Source organism: Rhynchophorus ferrugineus, unplaced genomic scaffold, assembly GCF_030347505.1.
Source record: "Rhynchophorus ferrugineus isolate W39M unplaced genomic scaffold, kcgeb_rfMv2 rfM3, whole genome shotgun sequence".
Classification (NCBI taxonomy): Eukaryota; Metazoa; Arthropoda; class Insecta; order Coleoptera; family Curculionidae; genus Rhynchophorus; species Rhynchophorus ferrugineus.
Window position 1 is genome coordinate 17234189 of NW_027472582.1, and position 23142 is coordinate 17257330.

The 23142-nt window shown below is 29.3% G+C and overlaps 1 protein-coding gene and 1 long non-coding RNA gene across 5 annotated transcripts in view; both read left to right on the forward strand.

Moving 5' to 3' along the window:
* The first annotated feature begins 862 nt into the window (after positions 1-862).
* Positions 863-1552, forward strand: LOC143194123 (uncharacterized). The gene is made up of 4 exons (XR_013005192.1): positions 863-999; positions 1067-1167; positions 1241-1353; positions 1413-1552. It is a non-coding gene; the product is annotated as an uncharacterized LOC143194123 (long non-coding RNA).
* A 2855-nt stretch (positions 1553-4407) lies between these two features.
* The window catches only part of LOC143194021 (uncharacterized), a 356961-nt gene continuing 338226 nt past the window's right edge, over positions 4408-23142 (forward strand). For 2 of the 4 annotated variants that reach the window (XM_076400559.1, XM_076400561.1), the window contains exon 1: positions 4408-4627. The gene's annotated coding sequence lies outside the window, so the exon portion shown is untranslated. Of the gene's footprint in view, positions 4628-11085; positions 11345-23142 lie in introns of those variants that run through there. The other 2 variants (XM_076400560.1, XM_076400562.1) reach the window with 1 other exon arrangement.

Genomic DNA, 23142 nt, shown 5'->3' on the forward strand with positions numbered 1-23142 from the left:
CGGTAAAAACATACTTGGAAAGATTAAAATGGGAACAGCTACCCCACCTGCCTTATTCTTCAGACCTTGATCCTTCAGACCCGTTCCTTCGAGATGAAATTCGTAAATTGCTTGAAAGATAAGAAAAATAGCAACTATCGATAGACATTACTTTAAATAAAATACGTTGTACCGATTTTTAATAATAAAGCTTCAAATTAAAAAAATCCTTTAAAACTAATTTATAAGGCTAATACAAGATGTGTTTATACAATATAACAAAAGTTTGTGCTGATCCAGACCTGTAGAAAGACTGTTTTCTTTAGCAGATTTTTGTGTCCCCACAAGAGTTTTAATGGTATATTTAAAAATTTAGTGTTCATTAAAGTTTTATTCTATATACATGATTATGTTTATAGAACTCTTAGATTTAAGAGTTAATTGTATTTTGTGATTTGTGTTTTCAATTTTAAGTAAATAGATTTAAAATACTGTATTTTGTATTTTAAATACATGACTAAAAGTATTTTGCATCTCGTGTTTTAAAATTATATTGTAATTAAATATATCTTTTATATATTAATCGGCCTTGGCCCTTTTTGGAGCAAAACGGGAGCAATTGCGTAATATGCCCTACAAATAAATAAATTTCAATAAAACGAAATAAGCTTAAATGAAATAACCAGGAATAGGTGTCGAATTGGCGGTACAAATTATGTAAACAAATATTTTAGGCCCTGGCTGACGCGCTGCCAGCTCCAGCTCTTATACGGTAGATTAATTGCCGTTTCTGTTGTTCGTAGACTGACCAGGAACGTGTAATTTGAATGTTTGAAATCTGGCAACGCTGTATCGCAAAATGATTGTTAAAGCAATTTATAATCGGAAAGCAGGCTTCTGTATTATTCTGCCTTAGTTAAAACATTATTAAACGCTGTTATTTAATTTTAAGCCATGTTGTTTATGATTTTGTATTGGTTTTGGATATTCCAGTATTGTTGGAACTATAAAAAAGTAATCGTAAGTTGGGAAACAAATCTATATAGAATAATATGATAATATAAAGTTACATTTTACATTTTTTTAGGTATAGTCAGCTGTGAAATAAAAATATGATATGAAATTTTATCCTAATATACAATGACAAAATTCCAGGATAACAAGAATTGTTTGGCCTGTATTCACAAGGTATTTACATTTTTATAACTAACTTTTTCAAATACATTATATAAACATTAATCAATTGATTTTGAATTTTAAGAATGTCTGTGAATTTGATCTATGGAAAATACAGTACAGCTGAAAATTTATATTCATTTAAGAACCGATAGTAGTTCATATGGTAATGAAGACATAGTATATCAGAGTCCAGAGGTATTTGTAAAGCTTTTTCTGATTTTATTTTATTGGTATTAATTTTTTATTAATTTCAGGTTTCGTTAGGAAATGCATTTCGTAATTAAGCACTAATCGAGTATTGCATGTAAAACATATATTAATATGTACATCAAGATTTAAAACGAGTGTTGCAAAGAATGTTAATGATAAAAACTTTATAGTGTTTTAATTGGACTTTTGTAGGTGAGTATGTTCAAATTTAGGATACAAACACAAAGTTGGATGTGAAGTAGTAACGAAGTCTAAAAATAAACTTGAAATGATGTACCTGCAATTGCCTGAGATAAATAAGTTTTCTTACTGGAAGGGATTTGACAATTTGATGAACTGGGGAAAAAATATAATATAGACAATGAGTGAATGTGATAGTTATTGCCTTGAAGGTGAATTTTATGTGATAGGTAAATTGCTCTTTTACCAATTAAGTCATGGTATTATCTTGAATGTAAATTTTAGGTGAAAAATATTATGGAGTATAATGTGAAGATCCTTAATAGATTAATCGAATGAGTTACTGAAACTATACAGAAAAATTAAGGAAGTAGCCACACAATTTACGTTGATGGTCCACAATCGATGTTTCAATTAGAAGAAATTGTGCATTTTTCACAGTAATTTAGTAAGTGCTTCAAAATATTTATATATTTCAGTATTATACAATAAAATATGTTTTTTATCAATCATTTTTTTAGTTATTTAATTGATAAACATAGTTGTTTAAGAGCTAATGGTCTAACGACCTTTTAATGACTGTAATAAAAGTTCTTTTAATATATATATATATATATATATATATTTCTTAACTTAAGTGTTGAGTGTTGTTGCAATTATTATTCAATATATATAATTTAAAAAAAAGAGTATTTGTCATATTTGCTTATATTATTATATTTAGTGCCCTGAAACCATTATAGTTTTAAAAATAGTCTTAATTATAATAATTTTGTTATCATTTTTAGTACTATGTTGAACTTGTTGGTGGTTTGTTATTTATGGAGATTTGAAATAAAAGTAACCTTACATTTTCATTAATTGAAGAGTTTATTCTGTAAAAATAAAATTAAAAAGCATGTTTAATGCAAGAATCAGTAAATTAAAATAATGTTTAGGTGAGATTTTTAAACATGTCACATTCATATTATTATTTTAGTATATAAGTCCGTTCAATAAAACAGTGAGCCACGTCATCTAAATTGATGGCGTCCCAACATCGCAATGTTGTCGCATTAGCTCGAGTTTTAAGTAATTTTGGCTGTAGCATCTATGTTTAATCTAAATAAACTAATGAAACAAAAATATTATTAAATATAAATTTATATTAAACTCTTTGCCAGACCTTCTATAAGGTAGAGTTCTAGGCGCGTTTTTTATGTAGTAGGGGATGCTTAGTCCACCTAATTAAATTGTATGTCCAAGTACTGTATTTTATTTTTATTAGATTTATTATATTTATCTTTTACAGTTTGTTCTTATTTCCTTGTAAATACATCTTGATTGGTGTCACTGTCTCCTTAATTTATTCTCTTACTAGCTGTATGCTTATCTCTCTTATCTCTCTTGATAAAACCAAATTTAGTGACCGCATTCTCTCTAATGGATTTGCCATATCTGCAAAACAGTTAGTATTTTTTCTTCCCTAGTACATTTTAACCAAATACTCATGTATGTTCTGAATAATTACACATAAGTCTTTCACACTCTAGAATATGATTTCCTACAGTTATTTTATATAAATTATATGTACACCTGGAGTTGTTTCCGCTCCCATCACCGTGTATTGGAGATTGTCAGCATTCAATCATAATCCCACATCCACAAAGTTTTATTCAAACGAATAACTAAGCTGTTAATTTTCCAATCTATCTAACGCTTGTTCACAATTTCATCATTTGTTAATTTCTTCTTCAATGTGTCTGATTGTGTTCATTCAAGCCAGAGGTGTTATTAACCATTACTGTTTCCAGCATGAAACACAATATATCTGCAATTACTAATAAATATTAATCAATTGTTTTTCCAACGTTTACCTTTTCGCATCAATTTTTGTTTTATTAACACTTTTTATTATCATATTGCCATGAGTGACTTAATGTATGATTCTGCAATATACATATTTCATCTAAATACCCAAATTGAAATAAGTCCTCCTTGCTATTATATGCTTTTGAAAATTGTATTCTTTTAAAAGCATTGTCTGGACCTCTCTATGAGTTATTTTTAAGCTATTTAAATCCTATATTACCCAAGAGTGTATAACGGATATTCTGAATGCTTCAAAGAGCTGCTTATCTATAAGCTTTCTATCGATACTTTCCAGGCTGACAGTTTCTTCTGAAATAATTGTATAAAATTATCTTTATAATGAAAAAACTACTCACTGTTTTATACATTTCATATATTTGATCTCTAATGCAGATCAGACTGAACTTGATTCGTCACCCGCTTCGTATTAGGGCTGTTTCTTTTCGTTGAATCCAAGATTATATTTTTCATTTTTTGAGATATTTTAGTGACTGATAAAACCAGCAGCAATCGGCATTTTCAATCAGGGTAATAATGTGCAGCGATTTGAAATTTATCAATATAAGTAAAGCCTTAAAACAACGTTTGTCGCTTCTTAACCTGTAGTTTCTATAACTATTATTTGAAGGAATTTTTTGAAAACGAAAATGTCTGAATTTAAAACGATTTTACAAAATGCGACAAGCAATACTGTAAATAACTAACATGAGCTAACTCTTATTTTGAATAGACATTCTTTTATAATTAATAAAGATAATTAACTATCCTAATAACATAATTAATTTAATAAAGTATGCTGGAATTTCGACCACTATTATATATAAAAATTGGTTATAATATATCGTATTCGCTAATTTTGATAAATCCTATCGAAGATTAGTTACAATGCTAGTGAGCGGTCGTTTTTTGGTCGTACCCGGTAGAGGCGGGTGCGGGCGCCTACTCCAGGAACCGTCATGACGGGGGCCGCCTAGCCGTGTGCCTTATGCCGCTTGTGCGCTGTGAGCCAGTCGTTGCCGCGCCGCCAGCGACGTTGCCACACCGGCGCCGCGCAAACGCCGATGACCGTCGACGCTCGTTCGCGCCGAAACACATGATTTAGGTTATTTCGATATTGTTTTGCGACTTTGATGCCAGTTTAGCGCCAGTTATTTTTTACTTTTTTAATAAGATTTATCTTCTATGCACACATGCAATAGGATTTAATGCTTTTTGTTCGTAGTATAAGGTTTGTATTATTTTTATGACACATTATATTATCGCCATTATGTATCAGTTCGTTTAGATGATTCTAAAATCTGAAAACAATGTTATTTTTTATTTTAATAATCGTTTTAATAAGATTTATTCTGAACAGCATTTACATAGTTCCTTAATTCAATCTTAAGACTGATTTTCTATTTAAATTTATATGGTTTCAGGTATTTTAATTAATTATATTTAATTAATTTAGTATAAAAATTATCTGTTTTCAGTATTAATATATATTTACCTTTACAATATATCGGTTTTTATTTCATTTAATTATATACTGAATATTGAATTATAATGCGACTCAAATAAATTGTAAATTGAAAATATTTTTTACATAATATAGAAAACGTAAATTTATTATCATTAATAAAAACAGTTTTAAAACAATTATTATTACTAAATATATTTATGATTAAGTGTTTTCTTAATTATTTTTAGCTACATTTTAATATTCCATTATGGAAACTAAAGAACCAATGTAGAATAAAACAAATAATTTGTAAAGTATTAAATAAAATAATGCCTAATTTTTGATATTTGAATAAATATACCTTTGTTGCAACTAACACTATCTACATTTAATTAAAGTAATATAATAGTTGATTGTTTTCATTATTATACTTTTTAATATTCAACATATATTTAATATCAATAAGTTTTATTTTGGTAAATTTGTTGCCAAGTTGCTTAATTATTTCGATATCAAAAACACATTTGTTTCTTACCACTCCAAGGAATATGTTTCCCGTTAATAGTTTTTCGAAAAATAAAAATTGTTACTTGCCCGTTTCGGAAATAGTTTGTGCTATATCTTATATTAATTATGAATCTGTGAATTTTAGTGATGTGCAATTCAGGTTTATATTTGTATAAAACTAGTTGACAATAAAATGTAAATATTTTCCATGACATTTCTTGTTCGATGTCGAAATTATGAAAATCCTCGGCAGTGAAAGTATATTTAATTAATTTCAATACAATTATAATATTTAATCAATATACTTGTAATATTTATCATTACATTTGTTTAAATTTATATTATGTGTTTAAATTACTTCTAACTATTATTATATTACTATACGTTTATTTAACAGTTCATTTGTTGAATATGCATAAATAGAAAACTGAAAATAATTTAATTGGTGAATATCTAGTCTACAAATATCAAGCTCTATTACTATATTAGATAAAATTAATCGATAATATGATTATGTAAAATATTCTGGTATCATTTCAGTATTCTCTTGCTTTTATGGTCGATTTTCACTGCTTGTTAAAGTTTGTTGTTGTTGAAATTAATAAGTCAGTGTGCCCTGGAAACATTTCAGCATCAAACGTCATATTAATTTTGACAAAATAAAGTTATCATCGCTATGGAAAGTTAAATTGTTTCAGTTCTTTGTAATTATGATATATTATTAAAAGAATCTTTTAATATAGCAGGTGTTTCAAATATATATGAGTGTATTATGGATACTCAACGTAGCATTGTGATACAAAATGGTTTGTTCCGCGTAAGTACTGAAAATTATTATGTTTATATTATCTGTATTATATAATATATTTAGTATGATTTAACCGTAACGCATTAAAATAAATAACATCTTTTCTAACGTACAGGACATTCATATAGAACAGAATATTATTTTATGAGTTTTTATTATTAATTTTTAGTTAATTATTTTAAAGATGCTTGTAATACAAAAAATTAGCTGTATTACTTCTTTTCTATCATTTTATGTAAATGATGATTAAAACTATTTTAATAACAAACCGATTGTTTTGATAGCAGATTTTGTAAATTTTGATTTTTTCTTAGTGGTAAAAATACTTAAAATTACAATACTTTAACATATTTATTTTTATATTTTGTGTAAAGCAACGTCGTTAGCAGTATTTATTCTTATTATTATTATTAACTATTAACTCTGAATAATAATTGATTATTAGAAGTTCAATTATATGCCTTTATTGTCAAAAGACGAAAGAACCTTATATTTTGTTAAAAATTTTGTCCATTTTTTTGATTTGATATATATAAATTAAGCCAATTTTGGTACTTTAATTAATATATGAGTTGTTGCTCGGACAAGTTATTCATTTCTGCTCAAAACAAGTCCTAACTTGAATGAATCATGTCCAATGAATACAACGGATAAGTTATAGGATATAAGGGTTTTAACGTAGATTTTCACAGATTCTGTTCAAAACTGGTTATTTCTTTCAATGCTAAATTCAAACACATTTTCAACGTTAAATAAGCCTGTTCTTAAATTAGATGAATTATTGGTGACACATTTCTTTGGATATTGTTCTCTGTATGTTATGTTAAAAATCTATATTAAATTAGTTCAAATGAGATCAGATATACACTGGAAATATACAGTTTAAGTAAATTAATTGCTTTTTTATTTAATTAGCTTTTGTTAAATTCAGAATTGAGATTTCTGTTCGTAGTAGCTGTTTATTTTAAATATTTAATTACAGATAAAAATATGATGTTATATAACTCGAATTATTGGATCTGTCATTTGAGATTTATACATGAGTGAATTATATACGTTGTACTTGTTTTGGTGCTCGGTAAATTCCGATGACCTTCACGCTCAAATATTGAATTAGACGAAACACACCTATTTCAATATTTGGCCGAACACAAACAGAATCGAAAACAGACTTCCGTCTATAGGAATTTTTTGGAAATAGAATGATGGAAGTCGTAGAATGACCAATTCAAACTTAAAATTTTATAAAAGCACACGTCCTAAATATATAATAAATATTATTATTACTATATTATTAATGATAATAACATAGTTTTATTTGTTTATATATAATATATTTATATTATAAGTCTGCTTTAACCGTTCTATTATTTTTATTCCTTTTTTATCGGATTAACATCTATCATGTATGTTTTGAATTTACAGGAAAAATATATATTCCGGAAATATATGAAGTACAATACAGTCTTGACCGAGATAACGTTACTATTATCTCCATATTATTACCGATGAGTGTATTAATTTTACATTCAATATAGATAAAATGTTTACAATTATATTTATAACTGGTATATCATTATCTATCTGTCTTCCTGTTATTAAAAGCTTTAATTGGTTTTTTTAATTTGAGTGATTCAATAATTAAAATCACATGGCACACATATTACAACTGGTTCTTAACAATAACTATCTAGACATTTTTCCTTCATATTGTTTTATAGCTCAGATAAACAACCTAAACTTCATTAATATTTGATGGACGTACTTCCACTGATGCACTTCACATAGTTTTAAACCATGGCACAGTTTTAAGGAAAAACTATGTTAGTTCAGATGGTCTTTTGTCTCTTCAACCTCTGGATCCAAGTCCACTGTATGTTAATGTCCAATGTTGACATCTTTTCGTGAATCTTTTAATTTCTTCGTTGACCCTTGGTATCCGTAGATCTTTGTGGAATCTCATTTCTAATGTACCATGGGTGTTAATATTGCTGCAGAGAACTTTGTTTTAGTAAATTCGTAATAGAAGGCTTCAAGATCTGCGTCTATAATAAACGTTTATTGTGAAGTGCTAATTCAAATTGTTCAAACAATCACCACATTCGTTTAAGCCTCATAATTATTAGTTGATAAATTGATAATAATTAATTGATTTTTTTTCAATTTTTCCTAATTAAAGGTTTTATATATTCTAACTAATCTCTAGCAATGATTATTCAATGAAGCCATATTACATGATGTTCGTAATTCATAGAACATTCTTTACATAAAGGTATTGTCATTCCTTTTTAAACGACTTCGAAAAAGGAGGAGGTTCTATGTTCGGCTGTACATTTTTTTAATGTATGGTCGTCGATTTCTCCGTCTGATGGCCCGATTTTCAAAATTGTAGCCCAAACAATACAAAAATAATAATATAATTTTTTGACATATACAAAAAATTAAATTATCAACAAAACAAATCTAAATTAATATGCAACTTTTGGGGTTCGGCACCGACTTCAAACTCATCAGTTGGTAGTAGTTTAAATAATATTGTATATAGATAAATAGGTAGGTAATAAGCTAAATTGTGTGTATATAGTAGAATATAAAATACGTGTAATAGATAGGTTAAATAAGGTTTTTGTTTATTTTTATTTAGTTTTATTTAATTCCTTATTAATTTTTGAAGCCGGTTCAATTTTTTTTTAATAAAAAATAAAATAATTTAAAATATTTTTTATAGTCGAAAGTTATTAAGCTTTGAAAATGAAGATTTAATATAATTTTTGTGATATTTTCCTATTTTCGAAAAATTACAAATGTTGCATCAAAAATTTCTCAAAAATATGTGAAATAATAGTGTGAAAATTGTTGGACCTAATTTCCATGTAAAGCGAAACAAAACCGGGTCATTTTTGAAACAAGTGATAGACAGAAATGGAACTGAATCACGTAGTACAATAATGAGAACTGAGGACTCTAAGGAAGGTGATACTTGATTACAATTATGTATGAAATAATTGATCATTATGAGCTTCACGAACCTGGTCAAATCATTAATTTAATACTATACTGTTAACAATTAATGCAATTGAAATAGACGATTAAAATAAAGCAACCAGAATTGTTCAAAGGGAATAGCTGAGTCGTTCCATCCCTACAACGCCACAAGACCACACACATCTTTAGTGATTCGGCAAAAATTGAGAAAGATTTTGACGCGCAGTAACAGAATTATGGTTTTAACAGAATGATGATCAAAATAGTACATATATCACTGATTAGTGTTAGGAATATTAAATAGTTTGAAGAAATTGATTTAAATATTATTTATGGAACGATAATTTGCTTAATTAAGATTTTATTTTTATATTTATCACAATTGTTAATTTAAAACATTGAAACGGAAATAGAAAAGGATAATAATTAGATCTAAAAATTATTATAAACAATAAAGCTAAACTAGAGAAAGTACATTATCTTTACCCGTATTGTAATAAATTCAAATAAATTAAAGTTTTGATGTAAATTGCTTCTTTTCTCTAGTGAGCTCTTCTATATTTTTGTGGAACATATTCAAAATGGACAGAAACAATCTATTACCTGCATGTCCGTTTGATTTTATGAGTAAGCATTCAACAATTGACTAGATATATGTATGTATATTTATAATTGTTAAATTTTTGTAATATCATTTAACATATTCACATTTTCGAAAGGCATTTACTTGGATTCTTTTATTTTCTTATCACTATACGGTTTTAATGGTAATTTTTGCAAATTATCAGTATTACAACATTTTAGAAATGTAAAGCATTTTCCTGTTATTTTTCTACCTAGTGCAGTTTTTGAAAACGAATCCACATTTTTTTCAGTCAACGTTTTCTATTATAGAACAGAGTTATTTTAATTGTATAACACATGGCCTGAAAAGTGCCGGACCTAACACATATATGGCAGTAGTTTTATTTCATTCATTGCTTTTTCAGTTAGTACTAACCTTCAAAAGAAAGCTGTTAAAATTTCATTATATTCTACTCATAAGTTTGTGAATTATTGCGCTAAAAGTGACACAATTTTTTGTCATTTTCAAAACAATTGATCAAAAACAATTTCGTGTTTTAATTTTACACTGCTTCTTGATGGGAAAAATACCGTTCAAGCGAAACAATGACTTGAAAAGTGTTATAAGGAGTCCGCTTCATCAGAAACAACGTAGAGACATCGATGATGCAGAACGCAGTAGAAGAAATGTGTTGGTGTATGTCTTGTCTTGAATAACAAGAGCGTGATGATGCTGAGCAGTGTTTGGCCATTTTTAAACGTAACAAACTGGAATTTTTGCCTCGATATGTAACAGTGGATGTAACTATAAAAGATAAATCGTTCTACAAAAGTGGTATTGAAATATTACAGCGGCCCTGGAATTATTGTGTGGCTTTTGATAGAGATTACGTTGATGAATAAAGCTAATTTTGAACAAAGAAAAAGTGCGTTTTCTTTGTTATAACCGAGACTTTTCAGTCCATGTGTTAATATATTAGCAGAGGCACGATATTTTAATTGTCTCTGCAATTATATGTTAATAGTTAGGGCTATTCTAATATATATATTAACCCTTAAGGATATTCCCTTAAGAAGATCCTTCAAAATTAAAATTATTTTCAGAGATACAGCAGTTTAAATCACGCGACTTCTAAACATGCCAAGCCCGTACTGGTTGTAAAATTATTTTCATATTGAGTTTTCCTATAATTTCTATAGTCGTATTAAACAAGGTTGTGGATTATCAAATGCTATTTCTATTTTGTCATCGAATGAAACTAAACGAAATTAATCTAAACTTGAGATTCTCGAAGATAACAATGTATTGTTTTTTTTTCGTCAGCTCGCCGAATAGTTCGCCGTTTGTCGTGTTGTATTCGATTTAGTGAGTGCGCGTAAAAAATGGCGCCAACTTGATAAATTCACCCAAGAAACGCGTGCTTCAAGATAACGGGCGTCAGATAAACTTATCGTTGCTGTTGTCAAATACACACAATCATCTCGGTGAGCGGCATAAATCTCCGCGGCTACCACACCCTAAATATGCGATAACTTGTTGATTGTCGGTCGGAAATTGGTTCTTTCCTCGGTCCGCGGTGTTTCCGTTCGTGTCAAGACGTGATACGATGCCGATTACCGTATAGGACGGATTATGTGTAAGTTGTCCATCAATATGTTCCGACATTGAACGCCGCCGACTTCAACCTACGACAGATGGTGATATGGCTTTTATTTGATAGATATTTCGTAAATACAGATATAATTTCTCTACTAGGATGGTTTGTTGATGCGAGATAAGGCTAGTTTATGTGTATTGTATGGTGTCTGGAGATATTATTTTTAAATTTATTTTGGACCAGTGATCTTTCGGACGTCGTTTTTTCAAAGTTGGCTTTAATGGTGATTAGTGATTGGAATAGATAGATCATAGAAGTCAATACAATACAAATAATCAAATAATAGTAAGTATAATTAAGGCACAAAAATGCTCATCGTGCTTACTACCAGACACACAGAAATGGCACCATTAACAAACCATAGAAACAAACAGTCGGGTTATAGAAATGGGCCATTCAAATGCCTTTGTAGGGAAATTCAAATGAATCAATCAAAAAAGTGGTCTCAGAGCCAGCATTAGTTGGACCAAGCAAAGCATTTCCTGGGTTTTGCCTATTTAAGTAAAACCTTTATATATACTCTATGCTGTGAATTTGCTGTTATTTTAGATGGACTATATGTCACTAGGATCTCCTTAGAAACACCTATAGGACAGATACGTTACTGAAAAGTATTACTCGTTCTGTATTCTTCACACTATAAGTTTCTATCTAAATTTCTATTTTAATTTTTGAGGTATTTCAAATAAAGGTATTTATAATTTTCTAATTTATATGTTTGATTTATCTTGTACACGTCACTCTGTTATTATCAATATTAATGTTATTATGAAGAATAACTTTTTTTGGTTTGTTTTTTTTTGGACTGGAGATAACAACATAGAGAAAACATGAATTTCAGGTAAGCTAATCTTTTGACATTTTATATCTTTCACTCTCTCGATCAGCACATGGACCAAGACCTGGCTGGCGGCAGGGGTTGCGTTTATCAGTACGCATCGTATCTGTACTGATTAAAATACTGAATGTTCAAATTAATTAAGAATGAATGATTTTTTTAATGACTTTTCATAGGCTCAACAAAAATATTTAATTCTTTGCCATACATATTTATGATTGTTTATAATGCTCCAGACGCTTTTACTTTTCATTTATAAAAAAAGTATAATATAAAAAAATAATTTAAAAAAGTTCAGTATATCTGTAATTTTTATATCATATTATGTAAGTATCAAACAACGTAAAATTAATTTTCCAGACAATACTTATATTGTTAAATAATAACGGATACTGATTAAGTCCGGAAGATAAAATAGGTATGTTGAAAGAGTATCGGTATATCGATATTTTAAAAAATATCTATATATCAATTTCGATATTTTAAAAAATATATCGATATATCGGCGAAAAAAATATTGATATTCGTTAAAAATCATTGAAAGTCTAAAAAATTGAGTACTTTATCTGTACAGTTACGATGCGCACACCATACGATGGTATGTTAAAAGATCAGTTTACCTGAAATTCTCTCTCAAAAACGTTGCTAGCTCTTAGACGAGTACATTTATTCCGGACTTTTCTTAACTTTTCTCTTTGAACGATTTTTGTCCTATTATTCAGCTACTACTTGGCTTCAATATTTACGCGTCAAATAAAACAGTGTTTAATCAATGATTATTTCGAAAAAACAAACAATGTTCTAGTAACTTTCAACAAATTGCAAAATATTCTAATATATTTTTTATTGCTTCATTCCATTTCATCAACGGTTAACAGTAGTTTTCAAATTGCGTTATCTATAGTATGATCTTTATCTTAGAGTAAAATCTAGACAAATAATCCTAATTTTGATATTTTATTAAATTATAATAGATATATGATTTAAAAAAATGTTATATAAATTTTACTGGCTTTAGAAATTAAATTAAATTTCTGATATTTATTTACTTTGGTGTGATCAATGTCATAAATTATACGTAAATATGCTTTCAAACACTGAATATTGTATTTTTGAAATATTATCTCTGCTCTTATCTGATATCTGATACAAAAAGAAGCTGGATGTATGGGCGCCACATGAGCTAAACAAAAAAAACGTTATCGCCAATCGATCCATTTTTGAAGCAGCTGGATCACATTTTATACACATTTATTAATCACATTTCTGGCGAAAGGTTCATCTGAAGAGAGGATTGTGAAAATCTACTGTCACAGTTTTTTGACAATAATGATAAAGACTTCTATGGGAGAGACACAATAGAATTATCTTCAAAAAAGTTACTTGAGGCTGATTTTTATCAACCTTATTTGTTTATATCAACCTATCAGTTGTATAAGACTAACTCTACAAGGCCATCTGGTCAAATTAAGCTGGAAAAATAATCTCAAAAAACCTACATAAATAAATTTTAAAAAATGAATGAAATGATAAAATGCATTCAATTTTTTTAACCGATTTCGAAAAAGGAGGAGGTTCTGTATTGGGCTGTATATATTTTTTTAATGTATGTTCACCGATTTCTCCGTCAATTATGGACCGATTTTCTAAATTACTTTTTTATTCGTAAGAGGCCACTTTTGAACCAAATCAGGTTCAAAATCTGATCTCTGAAAATCTGATGGAGGGAAATCGAGGGAAAGCCTCAAATTTCGTAGGAACGTATACAGCTTTTTCTCTAAAATAATCAGATATTTGTGTATAATATTATCGGTGAGCTGATGCGACGGAAAATCGGAAGTCGTTAGTGTAGATATTGCTTCTATAGTGTAATGGTTAGGGCGTTCATCTCCCAAACGCAGGTCACGGGTTCGATTCTCGGCGAGGACAATAACTTTTTGTTCTAGTTTAGTTAGAGCATTTGTCAAATCACCTAGGCTAGGTAGCGGACCCCGGGGCCTGAAGCATTCCTTATTTACATTTATTTCCTTTTATTATACTTGGCCTACCCATTGTAATACTAAATAAAATAACTGCTTATTAAATATACTAAATGCTTATTAAATTAACTAGCTGCGTATTTTATTGAGCAAATATCTAACACTAAAAAGAGGAAAGTAAAATATTTTTTTAACAAAAAATTTTAACCGACTTCAAAAAATAAATAAGGAACACACTAATAAGTAAAAAATAATCAAACTTAGATTTTTAAACACAAACAAAGGTTTTAAAATAAAATATGTACATAATAGTCGTTTAATAAGTAAATAAAAATAAACAAGCAACTTATTTAACTTATCTACTACACGTATTTTATATTCTACTATATAGACACTATTTAGCTTAATACCTACCTAAGCCTATTCATCTATTTACAATAATATTTTACCTACTACCAACTGATTAGTAAATATTTGGAAACAATACAAAAATAATAATATAATTTTGTGTCATATACACAAAATTAAATTACGAACAAAACAAATCTAATTTGTTGCTCGACACCGACTTCAAAGGGATCAGTAATTCTTAAAATAATATTGTATGTAGATAAATAGGTCTATCTAGGTATTAAGCTAAATTATGTGTATATAGTAAAATATAAAATAATTGTAGTAGATGGGTTAAATAAGTTTTTTGTTTATTTTTATTTAGTTATTACAACGATTATTATGTACATATGTTATTTTAAAACGTTTTTTTTTGTGTTAAAAATCTAATTTTGATTATTTTTTATTGAGTTCCTTATTTATTTTTTTAAGTCGGCTCAATTTTTTGTTTAAAATGTTTTATGGTTTCTCACTTTTTGTTCCTTAAACTCTTGAGTGAGATCAAGGATATTTAGAATGCCCATTCTTCCTCTCTGCTACGTGTTGTGTTTGTTTGTTTTACAGTTTAGCTTTTTTATTAACCTCATTTGGTCGGGCATTTTTAGTTTGTTCTTTCATATATAAGCGAACATCTCTTCATTTGTGAAATAACGCTAATTGTAATCGAATTAGCATTACTTATTGAATCGAGTTTTTCTTGGTACTGTCCGGTGACATCATCTATGATTTAATGTTATTTAGTTATTAAGTCATAAATACTAAAATTTATTGAACTTTTATTAGATTTTACGTAAATTTGGTAACATCTATTAATTTTTCAATGAATTTAATTAATTTAAGTTATATTACATGTGGAATAAGATGTTAAAGCAACAGGTGAGTTTTATTTTAGTTTTTTTTTATACCAAATTCGCCTTAGAATCTATGATACATTATATTATTCTTTATAATCTTTCTATCTTTAACTATTTTTCAACGAGACGAGGCTAAAAAACTAATGATACTTTCTGCAACATTTTTTTATAAAATATTTATAAATGTTTAATTTTGTTATTTCTGTTATGTTAAGTTATTTCTAACAATGAAAAAACGTATTGATAATCGAAATAAAATTTATTGTTTTTCAAATTATTCCCCGTGAAAATCAAAGCACTTTTCCATTAATTGGAAACAATTTTTTAGTGTTTTTCCACTTCGATTGCAGTAGTTCGAAATCACGCTTTTTAAACGCAATTATCGGTTCTTTCTGCGCCGAAAATCGTTGATCAACAGAATGTCTTTTAATGTGCGGGTGAATTAAAAAATGTGTATAGATCCTAATTTAGGATTGTACGGCGAAAGACTCATGAAGTTGATTATGCAGGTGATCAAAAATTCCATTTGTTGGATTAATGTGTGAGTCCTTGCATTATCGTGATGGAGACTCTTTTCCTCTTCTTCTACTTTTTCTGAATTTCTTCGAATACTTTTGGCTGAAAATGGGCGTATATTTTTACATATATATCACGGTCCATACGTGATCGGTATTGCTGAAGAGACGAGCAACCATTATCATCTATGTGCTGGGATCGGCTCATTTTAGAATGTCTATATATCGTCATCTATGTAGATGTCTTACAGCTTTTGACACATCTTGAATGATCTTGATCAGCATCATCTTGAGTCAACGCTAACAAATCGCTTTACACATTATACCATACCATCATACCATTTATATATGGCGATCTTGCATTATAAGATCAAATACAGCATCGAAACATCCTGGTACAAGAATCGATTTTGGTCGACCTTTGGAATTCGTTTAGAAACGAGCATTTGCCATGACTAAATTCGTTATAATAGTTTTGAAAGTGCTGTAAGATAGCTCCTTATCACCGTATAGTGAATTAAGTTTATCATTTATCATTTATAATTAAGTTTATCATCAGCTATTGTCTTGGTAATCCACGCCGATAATTACGAAAACATCGCAAGGAAATTAGGCGGATTAATCGGAAAGAAAAAGCCAGATGGTGTGATAGTACGTGGAGCTGCCAAAACTAGAAATATAAATTACTAACATGGTAATACATCAGAGAGGAGGAATAGTGGGTGAAATCCAAAGTTAACTCACAGAGACTGGTCATAAAACTACCACGGCAGAAGTGACAACCGAATTCAACACTGTTTCGACAAAAGCAGTACGACTGGAGCTCCACAAATCATAAAAGAAATCGACCATGAAATGAAAGAATGTGGTATGATTCAATGAATCATCGCTTACATTATTTTATAGAAACGGCTGGGTTTAACTATGGAGAACTCTAAAGGGGTTCTTTCCCCCACTCAATTATAGGGATGATTTGGGCGACAATATTGGTTCACAGCACCGGACTACTGCTAATGAATATCTCCACATCTACGTTGTTGATATTCTTCGTATGACTGCCATATTCCAAGATGATAATGCGCCCATATATACAGGTGCAAAGATTTACTCTTGGTTTGAGGAACATCATCATCCACCTTCTCTGGCCAGCACAATCACCAGGCCCCAACATAAGTGAATCCTTATGGAGAGTTATAGAGAGTAGAAATTTCAATTTTCAATATCATTGAAGCAATTGGTGGATGTTTTGGTACAGGAATGGGATAACATTCTGTTGGAAACTATCAGACACTATTCCGGGAAGAATTGCCATTGCCTTAAAATGAAATGGAGACTCACCATCTTATTAATAAGTAAATAGATTGTTTATGTCAGATATTCATTTTATTTTATCGATCTATGTTTATAAGAATTATTGGGAGTTTATAAATAAAGTTGATTAATTTCTTAACACTAGTTGTTCTAACTTATTTACTGATATTAAAATTTTTGTACAAACGTGATAGTCACCGGTATTAAAACATCTCATGTCCACAATAAAGGGTTCTGCAAGGAAACTTTATAAGACGCAGGAAATATTGATTGACGCAATCTTAATTTGGAATACCGACGAATTACCCAACACAATACATAACGGATTTTTTTCGAATCGCTTTACTGACAAAACAATGTCAACATATCAACAAAACATATTTTAAATTCTCCTTATTTAAATAAAATTCAAGGTTAGTCGAACGTGTACGTATCTACCTTTAGTTGTCATAATTACCGCCAGTGTTACATAAAGGCAGGAAAAAAAAACGGCATAGAACATTTAGCGGGCATGTACAGCCAACGCACTTTCAAAGAGACGTTGTTAAGAAAAAATTTAAATATGTCGAAAAGCAGTTTAATATTTTTCGAACAAAGGATTTGCTCATTGTCGGTGTTCTTAAGCCGGCATATAAAAAAACTGGACTAGTAATAAAACCGTTTGACATATTTATAACTCTTATAATATATGTCAACCAATACGAATGCGAAACTATAATGCTTTGAAATCACTAATTACTTTCAGTAAGAGTAGTTTACAAGTTTAATGTTTTTTTGCTGTTTCGCCATATTTATTACTTAATCATTAATTATTTATTATTGAGCACATTTATTAAAATAAATTGAAGAAATAGAAGTATAATATTGCAATAGCGCTGGGACAGTTTGCAACAGTCGATAGTCAAAAAACTAGCGACTGAAAAATGCACGGTTCGGCTGTTTTTTTTCAATTCGTGATGTCAGGCGAAGATATACGAATTCTTTCCTGTATAAATTGTGAGAGAGGAAAGGACCGAGATAATTACTTGGAATAGTTAATTTTAAATGTGCTTATATTTACCAACGGTGGTATAAGTGAGACGGAGATGTATATATTCCTTCACGTACTAGCTTTACTAAAGAAAAGGAAAAAAAAACAATTACTAAATACTATTAACATGGAATGATTAATTTCAGTTTAAAGGGAGTAGAATTATGTTTATATCTGAATGTTCTGTAGATGTGTAAAAAGGGATGATTGCTATTTTTAAATACCATGCTATAATAAATATAGATAATGCAATACATCTTAAAACCTAAAACCTAAAGATGTACAATAACCATAAATAGTAAATAAAAATTAAACATATACCTAATCATAGAAGAAAACTAATCCATGGCATGATTAAAAATAATCGCACAATAGCTACTAGAGCTTTTTGAAATAAAATAAATGTTCTATTTATTATTGAACGAATCACTTTTCATAAATATAATATGCATGTTCAGCTTTTCTCCCCTGATGAGATTTCTTCGATTGTTAATAACTTGGTCGGATTTTAAAAAAACTTATTCCGAGGGCATAGATGTTGCTGCTATAGCAGAATATTTTAAATGTATTGAGCATGCCAAAAATGTAATGGGCTTTCTAAATGCTCAATAAATGGCATTTCCAAATACTGCTTAATTTGTAAAGTTTTTGTAGCACCTGGTGTAATTATTTCTTTCAGCTAGTTTTAGTATTTGTACCTTGAAGTTCGAGTTGTAGTACTGTGTTTGTATTTGTTGAAGTTAAAATGGAACATATCTCTTTTATGATAATTTCTTGTATAACGACAGCATTATTTGTAATACCAAATAAAAACCATAAAATGTACCAATACCATGTACCATGTACATGGTATTGGTACATTTTGGTATACGATGTACCCAAAAAAAACTAGATTGTATAATATTTTCAATATAAGATCAGTAATATATTTGATATGTAACATTAATTACAGTAACAAATGTCTATTAAAATACAGGGAAACTATCTCAAGAATTAACACTCACTAGCCTTTTTTAAATTGTTTTTAATTAAATTTAATTTCCATTAAGTTTTAACAAACAACGAAATATTGGTATGTTTAAATTACTACATCACTGAACATTATAACAAAATTATCCTGAGTAAGATTATTTTAAGAAATGCAATAATTTCAGAGCATTAAATATAAGTATTTTTGATTTTTATTTACTTTTATGTTGTAATCATAAAAGTGGAATTTTAAATGAAGTAATATATATATTTGCATATTAAAACAATAACGAACACTCATTTTTTACAATATAGAAATTACATTAATGTAAATAAATAAATAATCTGTCCCATGTGTTCTATCTAAGCAAATTATGTAGTTAGTTTCAATTTATCTACATATTTTTATTGGTATATTTATTAGTTTATTTTAGGTATTAATTTTCTATACATGTTTTAATTTTCGCCTCTTGAAATTATATTCATTGTTTTCTATATTTTGTGGAGCTTGTCAAAAATCAGCTTGGTACAAGTTTATTTTTATTTTTATTTTTTTATATATTTTAAAGTCTCCTTTTATCAACGAGGATTTATCTGAACTGGACCGACAGTTTAACGTGGGCTCTGAACCACGGTCCTCGGTATTAAGCCGAGTGAGTGATCAACTTAGAAATCATCTCAGAAGATATTCAGTCTTACCTAGCCTGGTTACTGACGTCACTGGAATTATCTTCCTTGTCGGATTTTGCACTCTTGCCTAAGAACAATCACAAATGTTAAACAATCACAAACATAAATTTACAACCATGCCACAGCAAAATTCGAATCCGCGACTATCGCAACGGTAGGTGGACCGTCTTGTCGCCTTTACCACTGCGCCAACCAAGCCGGCAACCTAGTTTATTGCTGGGGTATGGTTGTAAATTTGTATTTGTGATTGTCCAAAAGGTAAGAGTGCAAAATCACTGGGACATCGGACGCCAATAACCAGGCTGGGTAAGACCGGATGGAATTTTCTGGGGTGATTTCTAAGTTGGTTACTCGCCAGTTGGTAGGCTTAATGCCGAAGACCTTGGTTTGGAGCTTACGTTTAGCAGTATGCCCAGTCCAGATTAATCCTAGTTGGTAAAAAAGGGATTTAAAAAATAACAAAAAAAAAGAATCGTTCTGTATAAAAAGGAAGTAGAAATTAATAAAGTAGGATTTCTACAAACAATATTGTTTGCCTAAGACCAGACACTTATTGAATTATCTGTTAATTAGTTTTTTATTATCTAAATATTTGTCTTGGTAAAAGATTAAATTAACTGTTTATTTTTCATTCAACTATAGAATTTATACACCACGTCCTAGTTTCGCGCAATTAATAAACCTACCTATCAACCTAATTATTTAATTTCTTTCAGATATTCCGCCTTTACGGTTATTTTAAGTGTGTTTACAAACGTTGGGCCTTTCTCTTTCTGAGTTGTAAATTAAATTCAACAATTACATTGTTTAAAATTTCCATTTTATTTTTTTATTTGACATTTGTTTGGGTAATACCCAGCGGTAATTATTTACACTAATTAATTTCTTCTTTATTGTGTTCGGATATAATACAAAAAAATCATATTTATATTACATTCGTATTTTATTACCATACATGAAAGCAACTTAAAGTTACTTTATATTTTAGGTCGAAATAATTAACAGGATTTAAATCAGTATATCCTTTATATTTTATTTAATTCTTTGCCATATTTAACCATTTTTTGGCAATCATAAAATATTGACATATAAACGTTTTTTGGATTATAATAATATTTAATATAATTTTATAATTTGTGTAACATTTTAATTAATTTTATTTTCATCTAGACGTAACTTTTAGGCTGTTATGTTAATTAATACCAGATTGCACAATGATAGTGAAACTGTTATATAACTAATTCAAAAGGCTCTAACTTCTTAAATCTTCTTGTTGTAGTAGCTAATATTTACAGGCCGATGAAGTTAGTCTGGTTGATACTATCTATCTGGATATTTTAAAACACTCGGCAGTGTTATTATTATGGACAAGATTCTGGAAACTAGAGAGTTGGGATGGAATATTTGGATTACTGACGTATCTTCAGCACGTTACTAATTTGAAAAATAGAGTGTATTTGTAAATTTTTTGAGTTATTAACAGGTCAATTGAAAAGTCCCCGGCTTGTCACATAGATGGCGCTACTAGAATTAAATCCATATGTTTTTTAGTTACCATTAACCCTCCAAAGATGAGTGTCTAAATTTGACAGCTGTCGGATCATTAGTTTGTGAATTATAGCATATTGAGTGAAGCAACTTTTGTTATTGTGAAAAAAATGGATTATTAGGAATTTCGCGTGTTGATAAAATCCAATCATCAAGTATTGGTATGCTAGGTTTAGACTTGGTGAAATGAGCACCGAAGACGGTGAACGCAGTGGGCGCCCAAAAGAGGTTGTTACCCACGAAAACATTTAAAAAATCCACAAAGTAATTTTGAATGACCATAAATTGAAATTGAATGAAATAGCAGACACTCCAAAGATATCAACTGAACGTGTACACCATATCATTCACGACTATTTGGGTGTGACAAAGCTCTGTGTAAAGTGGGTGCCGCGCGAGCTTAGTCTTGACCAAAAACAACGACGAGTTGATGATTCGGAGCAGTGTTTGAAGGTGATCAAGCCTAATAAACCCGAGTTTTTGCGTCGGTATGTGACAATGGATGAAACATGGCTCCATTATTTCACTCCGAAGTCCAATCGACAGTCATCTGAGTGGACTGTTTGAAGGACGAAATCGCCGAAAAATGGCTGCATTTGAAGAAAAAGAAAGTGCTGTTCCACCAAGACAATGCACCGTGTCACAAGTCAGTGAAAACCAAAATTCCATGAATTAGGTTTCGAATTGCTTCCTCATCCACCGTATTCTCCAGATCTGGCTTCCAGCGACTATTTCCTGTTCTCAGATCTCAAAAGAATGCTCACTGGGAAGAAATTTTCGTCGAATGAAGAGGTGATCGCCGAAACTGAAAAATGGTATCGAAAAGTTGGAGGGCCGCTATAATCAGTGTATCACTCTTGACGGGAATTATGTTGAATAAAAAGAACTAATTTTGTCAAAAAAATGTGTTTTACTATGGTAGACCGGGGACTTTTCAATTGGAATGTTAATTTGAAAAAAAAGAGTGTATTTGAGTTAAATTTTTGAGTTATTATGTGTAAGAAGTGTCTACCAAGTATTTTTTTAATTATTACATCAACTGTTTCTTTTTTGCCTCAGAATTTCCTTGTTATATCCCAAAGAACGAATTAACTTAATATGCATCTATTGTAGTCAATAGAGACATACTTAATCAAGAGCTTGACCGAAAAATCCTTCTAAAGCCTCCTGATGACTTCAAATTAAGCTCAAAATATATACTTCATGGACTTTTATTGAGTTTAAATATTGGGACCCATTTTAATTTAATATTTATTATGAATATATAAGAATTCGAGAACACTACGATCTTGAATAGAATTCTCGATTAAATGTTTTAAAGACCTGTAAATTATTTTTTTCCTATATGGACTATTATTCAAAACTGCTTTTTCATGAAATGCAATAATATATTTTCAATACCAGGATTATGTAAAGGTCATACTTTTACTGCCACTGTATCATGTTGTAATATGTAGCATTTTTTTCTAATATCTTCAAGATCAATATCGGTTGTTATATATAATAAAAAATTTTGTGCGGTCATTAATACTGTTTTATTTTTATCTGAATATATTATTAAATATTATATAACAATATACAATGTACACTAAAAATACTCCTATTTAACTTTTCATATCTTAGGTATGGTTCTTAATCCTAAATAAGTTATGT